Here is an 11,402-nt window from a genome sequence, read left to right on the forward strand (position 1 = left end):
AGCTATAATATAAAAGTAGTAGTGTGGATTGTTTGCTTACCGCTACAATACCAATTGTGTTATACAAATATGAGGGCAGGGGGGTGGGAGGGTGGACCATAGACATCAGAAAATAGAGCGCCCAATAATTTAGCAATTACATCAACATTAAAATTACTCCAGAGTTACTGTGACGTCATTTATTGCCAACTTACGAAAATAACGTCCTCCAACACGGTAGCAAAACACGCTTACCATTACACCAAGGAGGCGGACGATACTATGTAGATGTAAACAAAATATGACTAAGTATTGCACCCATCGCTTAGTCGGGCTGTAATACTAATTATGTTTTTTAAATGTTTATTATTATTATAATTAGTTAATTGTCTAATTAAAATGTAACCTTGTTTTAAAATCACTATAAATATTTTATTATAACTTTTACAACATTTTGAGTGTGTCCAAATACTTGTTCACAAAATCTGGATTATCTCCAATTACAGGAGTTATTTTCATATTATTTTTTGACATCTCATCAAAGATGAAGATGAATATGGAAGTCTCCGTAAATGCCCAGACTTCCATATTCATCTTCATCTTTGATGAGATGTCAAAAAATAATATGAAAATAACTCCTGTAATTGGAGATAATCCATTATTATAACTTAATTATAATGTCTACCGGTTTCGAAGCTAACCGCTTCTTTATCAAGACTGAATAATACTAATTAGTACTAATCATTATAATTTGGTTGGCATTATAATTAAGTTGGCATTATAATTAAGTTATAATAAAATATTTATGGTGATTTTAAAACAAAGTTACATTTTAATTATAAAATGGATCACAAAGTCACAAAAATTACAAAGTTAGTGCTTCAAATATAAATTATAAGTAAATGATCATTGGGAATCTTGTTAAATATAATACGAAAAGCGGCCGGGTTCGACATCGATTTTTGACTCATGAATTTAGATGGATGAGGCTTATTTACAACGTTATTAGGTGAACATTCATCAATTCTACCCATAGTTGACAACCACACTACTAAATTTTTGGAATGTAGATTTATTAATCAAACACGTAACACAGTCATGTGAGTTCCCTACCGATTTCTATGTTATGGAAAAGTATTGCACCCATAGCTTAGTCAAGCTGCAATACCAATTATGTTTTAAAATTATTATTTATATTTTTATTATTACCAGTAAATTGTCATTGTCATTGTTAAATATAACATGAAAAGCGGCCGGGTTCGATATCGATTTTTGACACATGAATTTAAGAGGCTAAAATACATCGTTATTAGGTGAAATTTTATTAGCATTTATGAGTACCGCCAAAAAAAAATAATACCGCCAATAAACAAGTCCTTATTTGTTTTTGTCAGGGAAAAAAAATCGATGTGCGTCAAATGTTAGATATTATAAACAGAATTATGTTTATTAAGTACTTATACATAAATAGATTCACAGCAGGTTTTGTTGTTTTTAACGTGTGTTTCATATTTTAATAAGATATTGATGACGCTCGGAGAACATAATTTCAAATATTTTTTTCATCATTTTAATAGATAGCGAGGTCACATTAAAAACTATTGCGAGATCGGTGACCAAATCATAGGTCATCGGGTACCAAAAATTTTCTTCTCAGCGGAGACACAAAATTAATTTTCAATGAGAAGGAAAAATTCCTACACATCATTTACATTTTTTGGGAAGAATATAGAATTCTGGGCATTTACAGGGGTTAGATTGAGTGATCACTTTACATCTTGGAACATTCACCAATTCCACCCATGATTGACAACCACACTACTCAATTTTTGGAATATAGATTTATTAATCAAACACGTAACACAGTTCATGTTAATTTACTACCGATATCTATGTTATGGAATAGGGAAAGCTTAGGAAAGCAAAGACTTTATATTTGTAGTTAAGTTCCGAATCTTGGATTAAATTCCCTATTCCAACATAGATGCCAGTAGTGAACTCACATAAACGGTGTCATGTCAAACTCATATATCTAGGGGTCCAGCAAGTTGATCATCCAGTGATGTGGTTGTCAATCATGGGTATAATTGGTGAATGTTACACTTTGTAAAGTGATCACTTAAACTAGCTTATGACGGTCGTAAGCCTTGTAAATGTTTAAATTTCCATATTATTCTTCACCTATGTTGAGATGCCAAAAAATGTATAAAATAATTCCTAAGCTGAAAAATCCAGATTTGTGAACAAATATTTGGACACACTTTAAATGTTGGAGACATAATTTTCAGTTTTTCAGAACCCCATTTTTTTAAAGATTTAAAAGTGACTCATATTTTTTTGGTTTTTCATTTGTGACGTGATGGGAGGGAGTTAATTCTGCTCGAGACCCTGTGTAGAGAACCACCAGTAGAGAAGAGATCCTAATTTTGTGAGAGACAATGCGTTGTTTTCATGTTCTTCTGAACATTACCTCGACCTAAATAGGGATTGTACGAGTATGCATGTATTTATTCAACAAGTACATATTATACACCAGTAAATAATCTAGAGATATCGTATATTCCTTACCACAACTCTTTCAAGGTTCAGTAGATCCTTCAGCCTGAATGAAAATTAAATGCGATAAATTTTAAATGTGATATTTAAAAAAAAACAAACTGTACAGTATTCATAGTGGAAGTACTCGTATAAAAGCTTAAAATAATTCATATATTTAATTAACGAGGAATATAGTTTAATGGAATGGGTAAATGATCGAGAGTTAATTTTATAAAAATTGTAAAATGTATATATTCTTAATTTTTCTCTCTTTTTGTATGCATTTTAGGTTAAAAATGGTTAAAAACAATAAAAATGTATTATTTTTTGACATCTCATCAAAGATGAAGAAGAATATGGAAGTCTGGGCATTTACGGGGCTTACGACCGTCATAGGCTGGTTTAAGTGATCACTTTACACACGTGTAACATTCACTAATTCTACCCATTATTGACAACCACACTACTCAAATTCTTGGAAGTTCTATATATATGAACCAATTTAGAAACTTTGTTCTTGAATCACTAGAACTTCACTAGAGACATCTATTGGTGAGATGTAAAGAAGCTTTTTGATTAAGCAGAAACTCTTATATTAGTATGTGAGATCCGAATCCTGGATTATAATCACACACATGAGAAACGCCAGAAAATGCCATTTTCATTTTTATTATTAAGCTTATAATTTGACCAGATAATTTATTTAAAACATTTTGAGTGTGTCCAAATACTTGTTCACAAAATCTGGATTATCTCCAATTACAGGAGTTATTTTCATATTATTTTTTGATATCTCATCAAAGATGAAGAAGAATATGGAAGTCTGAAGAACAGACTTCCATATTCTTCTTCATCTTTGATGAGATGTCAAAAAATAATATGAAAATAACTCCTGTAATTGGAGATAATCCAGATTTTGTGAACAAGTATTTGGACACACTCAAAATGTTATAAATAAAAATGTATTTAAAAAGAACTCCACCGATAAGACACACAAGGTGGCTTGGTGGGTCTCTGCAAAATAATTTTTAAAAAAAAGATATTTTGGATAAAAAAAGTGGCAAAATAAATCAATGATAATTTATTACTAGATTTCACTGTTTCGTAATCATTGTATGAACCTACTTACATTTTTTATCACACTTCCATTTATTAATAGAAATTTATTTTGTATTGGTCTTTTTTCTAATAAATCATAAGAGAAAATGATGAATGCGACTTTATTTTGATAAACTTTGATAAACTTTTTAAATTACAATACAATAAGGTTCAACAACTCAACAGTAAGACAACAGTAAAACATATGAACTAAACTATATAGACAAATGTGTATATACATTGTTAATACTTTTTTTATTATATTTTATAAAAGCAATAAAACAACCATATATTTTTTTCCACTTAAGTATCAAACTTAGTCCAATTTGATAATGACCATAAAACCTTTGAGCTTGTCAGATAATTTTTAAAAGTTTTTATAGGGTGTTTTACAACTTATTATAATGTTCAGTTTTACAAAAAAAATGTCACCATAAATTTAAACTTATATACATACGTAAATCTACATATTTTAAATAATAATATATGGCAAAAATATTATCATAAATGTTTAAGGGTAGGCTAAATAATTTTTGGGATTAATATTGAGTTATATTATAGATTTCAATTAAAAATACAATCCAAAAGGGTTTTATGTTAGTAAATACCTCCTTATTTTTTAAATAATTTAAAAAATTGTTCTACCTTCGCATAGTTTACGAGGAATGTAACACAACAATGGGATGCCACATACGATATATGTTGAGAATGAGATCATCACATCGCAAGTATTAAGTTATCTACACAATTTTGTCAAAAATCTTTCACTAGTATATTTCCGTCTTGAGTCAGTCATTTGGTCAATAATGACGTATTGTGGCATCAAGTTTAAAGTAGAATAGAATATGTATCGTCGGTGACAAGCTTCATTCTACTTTCCAAAAGGGGTTCCACCCCATCCAGTAAGATAAAAGAATATTGAAAATTATTTTATTAAAGAAAGGAACTCTTGGATACCTACATTATCATTAAAAATACACATGCATCACAATTATGGTTCGCCCAACAAAAGTCCCTTTTGAAACCAATAAAGGGGCAATTTGTCCCAGGTGCCAGGGGACCAACATTTTGGCTGGGGAAAAAAATGAGACCATGATTTTCGAAATCGTATAGTAACTAAAATTATCATTGAAAGATTGTTCATTGGAAAATATCCGATTCATTTGAATGCTTTAATGAAAATCTCGAAAGGGAATCTCGAAATGAATTATCACTAGCTTTAATTAAACAGGCGCTGGAACCAATGAAGTTTGGGAACTATTGATGTCATACCAAAGTTTTGCTAAAAAATAATTGGTGTCCCCTGATAACCTGGAATGGTTTTACATCATATGATGCAACGGTCAAAAGAATTTCAAACATCTTTGACCTCATATTCGAAAATGATGTATGTCTGTCATTCCATCTTTCTTTTATTTGTATCTCGATCACCTAGGGAAATTACGCACACATGATCATAGTGGACATGATCTGTAACGTGCATGAATTAATTGGTAAGAAGCGAAGTGACACTATAATACTAGACACAAAATCGTCGGAAAATTCTTTGAAATATTCGGGATATATTTTACTATGTGTTTCATCTCTAGAAATGTTTAAGAAATCCTGATCTAAACTGTACCCAAGAGCTGAATTAATGCGTTGAAATGGTAAGGTCATTACAATAATGTTGATTGTTAAATTAAGTAGTATTAGTATTTATTATTATTAGTAAGGGTGGATTTCTTATGTTAATATCTCTTTCTCAGTTAACGTATTTAATGTGCCAGCTAATAAATATTTTTGCTCCATGGATAGTTTTTCAATATTCGTTAATCAAATCCTGCTAATATTGTAATGAAATTCGCCACCTGTATCGTCATCCATTTAAATTCTTAATTTTCCCTCGATTATCGTCTCGCACAACACAACGTATTAATAATTCCATAGAGCGTTTGCTTTTAGGATGACGATTGTTAAGTATAAGGAATTTTCGTAATGAATTTAATACAGTAACTAAAATATTCCATAGTGCTGTATAAGTGGAATACATAGACACGTACTGTCAAAATGATTACATTTCGTGTAAAAATAGTTTTGACGTTAATTATTGCTTATGATAAATATTGCGATTATCTCGCTATTTATTTCTTTTTTATCAATACTTTTTATTTTATTTTGACAGTGAAAAAATAATCTGATACGAAAAGAGACAGCACGTCTCGTTAGCGTGTTACGTTTGCTCTGTCTAGTTTTTTCGTTACGTTAAAGATGAATTCAATCGTTAAGCAGGTTTTAAGAATTGACCTGATTTTATAAACGAATCGCATGGCGTACTTTGAAGGTTTTCAGCCTTAATTTTTTGTTGAAGTACATAACAAACTTAAATACTCTTATGAATCTTATGAGGTGTTTTTAGGATCACTCGGTAGGTACTAACCCCACCTCGCAGGTTTAATTATTATATGAAAATAGTGACAGACTTTACAATCAAAAACACAGAAAGACACCAAACAAAATCTAATACATAGCTCGTTTGGTCCAAGGAACTTTGAATATTATGCAATAAAGCTGTATAACCAGCTCAGCAAGTCATTTAATAATGAAAATACATATAAGAGCCATTCATAAACGGATAATTGAGGTGGGTAGATTTGAAATAGATCACATCATTCGGCCACGTCATACATAACTGCATGGCATAGACAAATTACTATTCGTATATATTTTTGAAAAAAAGTATTGTTAAATGAGCTCTCGGTACGGTAAAACCCAGTAAAATCTATTTGTTCTTTTTTAATTTACCTAAATTATGATAAATTGTAAGTATGTTTGTGATGAAAAAGAAATTAATTAAGAGTATCCATTTCACATGAGTATAACGTGCATCTGAAGCTGAAGACTGATAAACTTACGTTCATATAATTAACTATCCACTATACAATGCATTTATTTGTAAGTGTCCTATGTACAATAGCATTAGGTGAGGATAATCGTAAGAAAAATACTAAATATATATATATATATATATATATATATATATATATATATATATATATATATATATATATATATATATATATATATATATATATATATATATATATATATATATATATATATATATATATATATATATATATATATATATATATATATATATATATATATATATATATATATATATATATATATATATATATATATATATATATATATAATGCAAATAATTATAATAAATATTATAAAAAATTATTATAATAAATATTATTTAAAAAAATAATAAATAATTGTAAAATATACTTAACATACAATGCAAAAAATTATTGTAAGTCGAGGTTGGCACTTTGATCTAACATCAATTCCGCCCTTCGTGATTTTATTGATTTATTTTTCGCCCCCATATAAAATGTCAATTTCAAAAAGTAGTTTGTCTGTTAGGTCAAATTCGTCATTGCATATATATATATATATATATATATATATATATATATATATATATATATATATATATATATATATATATATATATATATATATATATATATATATATATATATATATATATATATATATATATATATATATATATATATATATATATATATATATATATATATATATATATATATATATATATATATATATATATATATATATATATATATATATATATATATATATATATATATATATATATATATATATATATATATATATATATATATATATATATATATATATATATATATATATATATATATATATATATATATATATATATATATATATATATATATTTATTATATATATATATTTATTATATTATCATTATTTTATGGTCGTTCCCTTGTGGCAAGCTATAAATTCCCATCAACGTATTATCATCTGACTATGTTTACCTTAAACAACAACAAAAAATGCTGTGATTAAACCCTTTTGAAATTGTTCGTATTGTTATTCACCTTACTCCTTTAAAGAAACGTCTAGTTAAAACTATAATACCCTCGAGTAAAACTGTACTACTTAATCGACATGATATTGTTAATCAACGCATCCAGTGTAGATTAAAATACGAATATTCATACGCGAGAATACAACTCAGGGGAAAATCTGATTCGCCCATTTGCCTGCATCAGGAACTAAGGCGTTTCTTATTCACACTTTGAACGAGTAAAAAGATTGAAAATATGAAATCACTTAAACCCTTTATCCTATGGGTATATTGCTGCGTGCAGCGACTTGAATTTTGAAGCAATAATTTTGATTGATTCGTGCAACGAATAACCTTGTTAAACTAATTTCTTTAGCAGAGGCACTACTGTATTTTTAAAATTGCTTCGATTAGATCGTTGTAAGTCAACAAGAACATAGCAAAAAAGGATTTGAAATTTATAAAATTATACATTAGGAATTATAACATCATGTTAAAATTATATATGAATAGTGAGATGGTTATAAGAGTTAAATTATATATTAGATAATTTAAGGATGCGTTTTGACCTAGATTATATACGAGTATCTATTTTGTTGGTAAACATATCGTTAAAGTTGCGAAATTAATTTTTTGATTTTATAAAATCTCACTCATTAAACAACAAAACTTATAAAACGTAAAAATTTACTCTTTTGAATGAAAAAAAAAAAATTCGTGTTACATACATTACATGTTTAATTTTTATAATAAAAATAATCGTCATCATTTATTTTTCATCGTTTTCTTTAATTAAGAATCTGAGAGTGACTTTTTCTTATTGTTGTATGTATTCTATCTCGTACTATTAAAACACCATTAAAATTTTTACATGTTTTCATTTTATTTCATCATATTAATTGATGTATAATACTTACCGTTCAAAATCTCAAACGATTCGTTCTTATACTTCGAATTAACTTGAACTTGGGCATACGTCTTTATTTTAACAATATTTGTCCCTTAATTTTATAATGACGAAATTGGTTATATTTTACATCTACAAATAGCTAAAATATATGTATATACTGCATGTTCATTTTACGAAAATTAAAATATTCATCATACAAAAGCAGATAATATCGAGCACAATTTTTAACACTCAAACAAATATACAGTAATTCACAAGCTTCCCGAACCAACGACAAAACTGTTCATATTATTACGTCATTCTTTATTCCCTGTTATTTTCACTAAGGGCATTATGTTTTAATTGGATCGGAGGGTATTAAAATGTATTCGGCGTAAAGCGCGCGAGTTGAATACTCGTGGCGAGGGATATTCCGAATGGCACCGGCCGCCCGCTGATAACCGACTAACTCGGACAACTCGTCCACCTGTCTGAAGGAACTACCGACAAATTGTCATACCTAGTATCTGCTCGATAATCTCTACTTGCTCGATACGCTGGAGTCAGATTGATTACCCTTCCTTTGATTACCCTTCCTACCTTCCTAAAAATGCTATCAACGCGACATCGCAAAATATACAAAGTATTCCGATTGGAATCCAATATAGATTAATCGTATCTACATACGCTGCACACGATAAATCGTTTTACTTCCCTGAATCGTACCATAGGCATAGATTAAAAAAACATTCGTTATTTATTTAAATAGGCTTATTCCTCGTTCAGTGCAGTTCAATGGCATGCAAGTTCGCATTCATGAACTGTCTAGTAAGTCACTTAGTGACTTACAGGGTTTCTAATTTTCAACCTTTTAATCTTCGGTAACCGAGAACGTGAAATATGTATACTCGTGAAATCTATTTCCCGAGGACGTGAAACAGCTCTAGAATTTCCCGCAAATGAGTTTAAATATTTTTTTTAATGAAAAGTAAGTATATTTTTTACTTTATATATATATATATATATATATATATATATATATATATATATATATATATATATATATATATATATATTGTATTTATATATATATATATATATATATATATATATATATATTATATATTATATATATAATATATATATATATATATATATATATATATATATATATATATATATATATATATATATATATATATATATATATATATATATATATATATATATATATATATATATATATATATATATATATATATATATATATATATGTATATATAATATCGAAATATTTTAAACTTGATTACGTTATCATAGCGTCATCTATATTTACTTATCTATGTTACATTGTGTCAAACCCGAATTTCGACAGTTATTTTTTTAATGTCTGATTCATTGTTTGATACTTCTATATATTTTTTTCCTTGCTTAATCATGTTAAGTCACGTTTTTGATGACATTGAAAAACCATATATTTTTTTAAGTAATATTTTGAAATTTGTGTTTCGATTTATTGTACATATATGAAAGAACCTCCTGAGTGCTTTAAATCATTATTTACATATATTTTTGAAAAATATCTTGTCATATTTAGAAATTATAACACCAAATCTGCAGTCAATAAAAAATTGTCACTAGATTTTACGATGATAATATTACACTTACAAATAAATTATAGTTTTGTAGAAAAATCGATTCACTGCACAAAATTGTCACACTTTTCACCTTAAAACATTTTTTATGGCTTGCCATTAAAAAACCTACTAAAATTTACAAAGTTATTATAAGTATTTTAATTCACTTCGGAAAGCTTAACGTAGGAGGAAAGGATACGGCTCGCGTAGCTCGGATGCAAACTGTGCACCTCGAATCAAGCTTAGACTACGATATGTTCTGCAAAATATATCGTACATGTGTTGATAGTGGGAATGCACTAATAGCAAAGAATTGATATGAGTCGGGTACGGACCCGCATCTTCAGCGTAAGTTGTACTGTAATATCGCTCACTCCTTTCAAGAACGTCATAAATCAAAAAACTTGATTGTTCAGGAGAACGTTTTTAAAGTTTAAAATTAGGTATAATACAATGTATTAAAAATAAATTACTAGCCACTTATTGAAATTTTTACTGTGCAACAGATCTTTTTAGGTAAAAACTGAAGGTTTTTCTCCATTTGAAAAATATTTCATACATTTAAAAAAATAATTAACTAACTAACTAACTAACCATCACGCCGCTTCCCCGCAGGGGTAGGCAGAGAGAATCGAACGCCACACCACTCTGTCTTTGCAAACATTCGTTGCCTCTTCTACATTCATGCATCTCCTCATACATACCCGACGATTATTACGACTCCTGACCCGGCCGCTTTCAAGTATTTGACATACCTGATTGTGCCAAGTTTTCCTCGGTCGTCCTCTGCTTCTTTTTCCAACTACATTCGCTCCATAAATTTGTTTAACCGTTCTTTCTTCACTCATACGCTCCACATGTCCAAACCATCTCAACACACCTTTCTTAATTTTATCGATAATGCTTATCTCAGCCTTACATTCTTTCCTTATTTCATCATTCGAACATCTATCAAACATCGTTTTGCCACACATTCGTCTGAGGGATCGCATTTCGACTGCATTCAGTCTGCTTTCATCCTTCTTTTGCCAACTCCATGCTTCGCTTCCATACATAAGGGTTGGAACCAGAACTCCATTGTGTACTGCCAGTTTAGCTTCCGCTGATAGATTTTTATTTGCTAAAACTGATTTTAGTGCACCATTCACTCTGTTCCCAGCATTCACTCTCCTTTCTAGGTCTTTATCAATCTTTCCATCCCTAGAAAACATACTATCCAAAATAATTAAACAATTTCTTAATAATTAAACAAATTAAACAAAATAATTAAACAAGAACCTTTTCTTCAAAATGCAGAAACAACACTTTCTGCCCTGCAGCGGGTAAATATTAAGTTAAAAATATGCCT

General features: G+C 28.6%; 1 protein-coding gene across 3 annotated transcripts in view; it reads right to left on the minus strand.

Moving 5' to 3' along the window:
- Positions 1-10,226, minus strand: part of LOC148303211 (protein peste-like) — a 31,443-nt gene extending 21,217 nt beyond the window's left edge. For 2 of the 3 annotated variants that reach the window (XM_088270344.1, XM_088270342.1), the window contains exon 1: positions 10,086-10,226. The gene's annotated coding sequence lies outside the window, so the exon portion shown is untranslated. Of the gene's footprint in view, positions 1-8,445; positions 8,588-10,085 lie in introns of those variants that run through there. The other variant, XM_088270343.1, reaches the window with a different exon arrangement.
- Positions 10,227-11,402: the final 1,176 nt, after the last annotated feature.

This window comes from Brachycentrus maculatus, unplaced genomic scaffold, assembly GCF_059751285.1.
Source record: "Brachycentrus maculatus isolate JH-2025_06_01 unplaced genomic scaffold, ASM5975128v1 h1tg000378l, whole genome shotgun sequence".
NCBI classification, from domain to species: domain Eukaryota; kingdom Metazoa; phylum Arthropoda; class Insecta; order Trichoptera; family Brachycentridae; genus Brachycentrus; species Brachycentrus maculatus.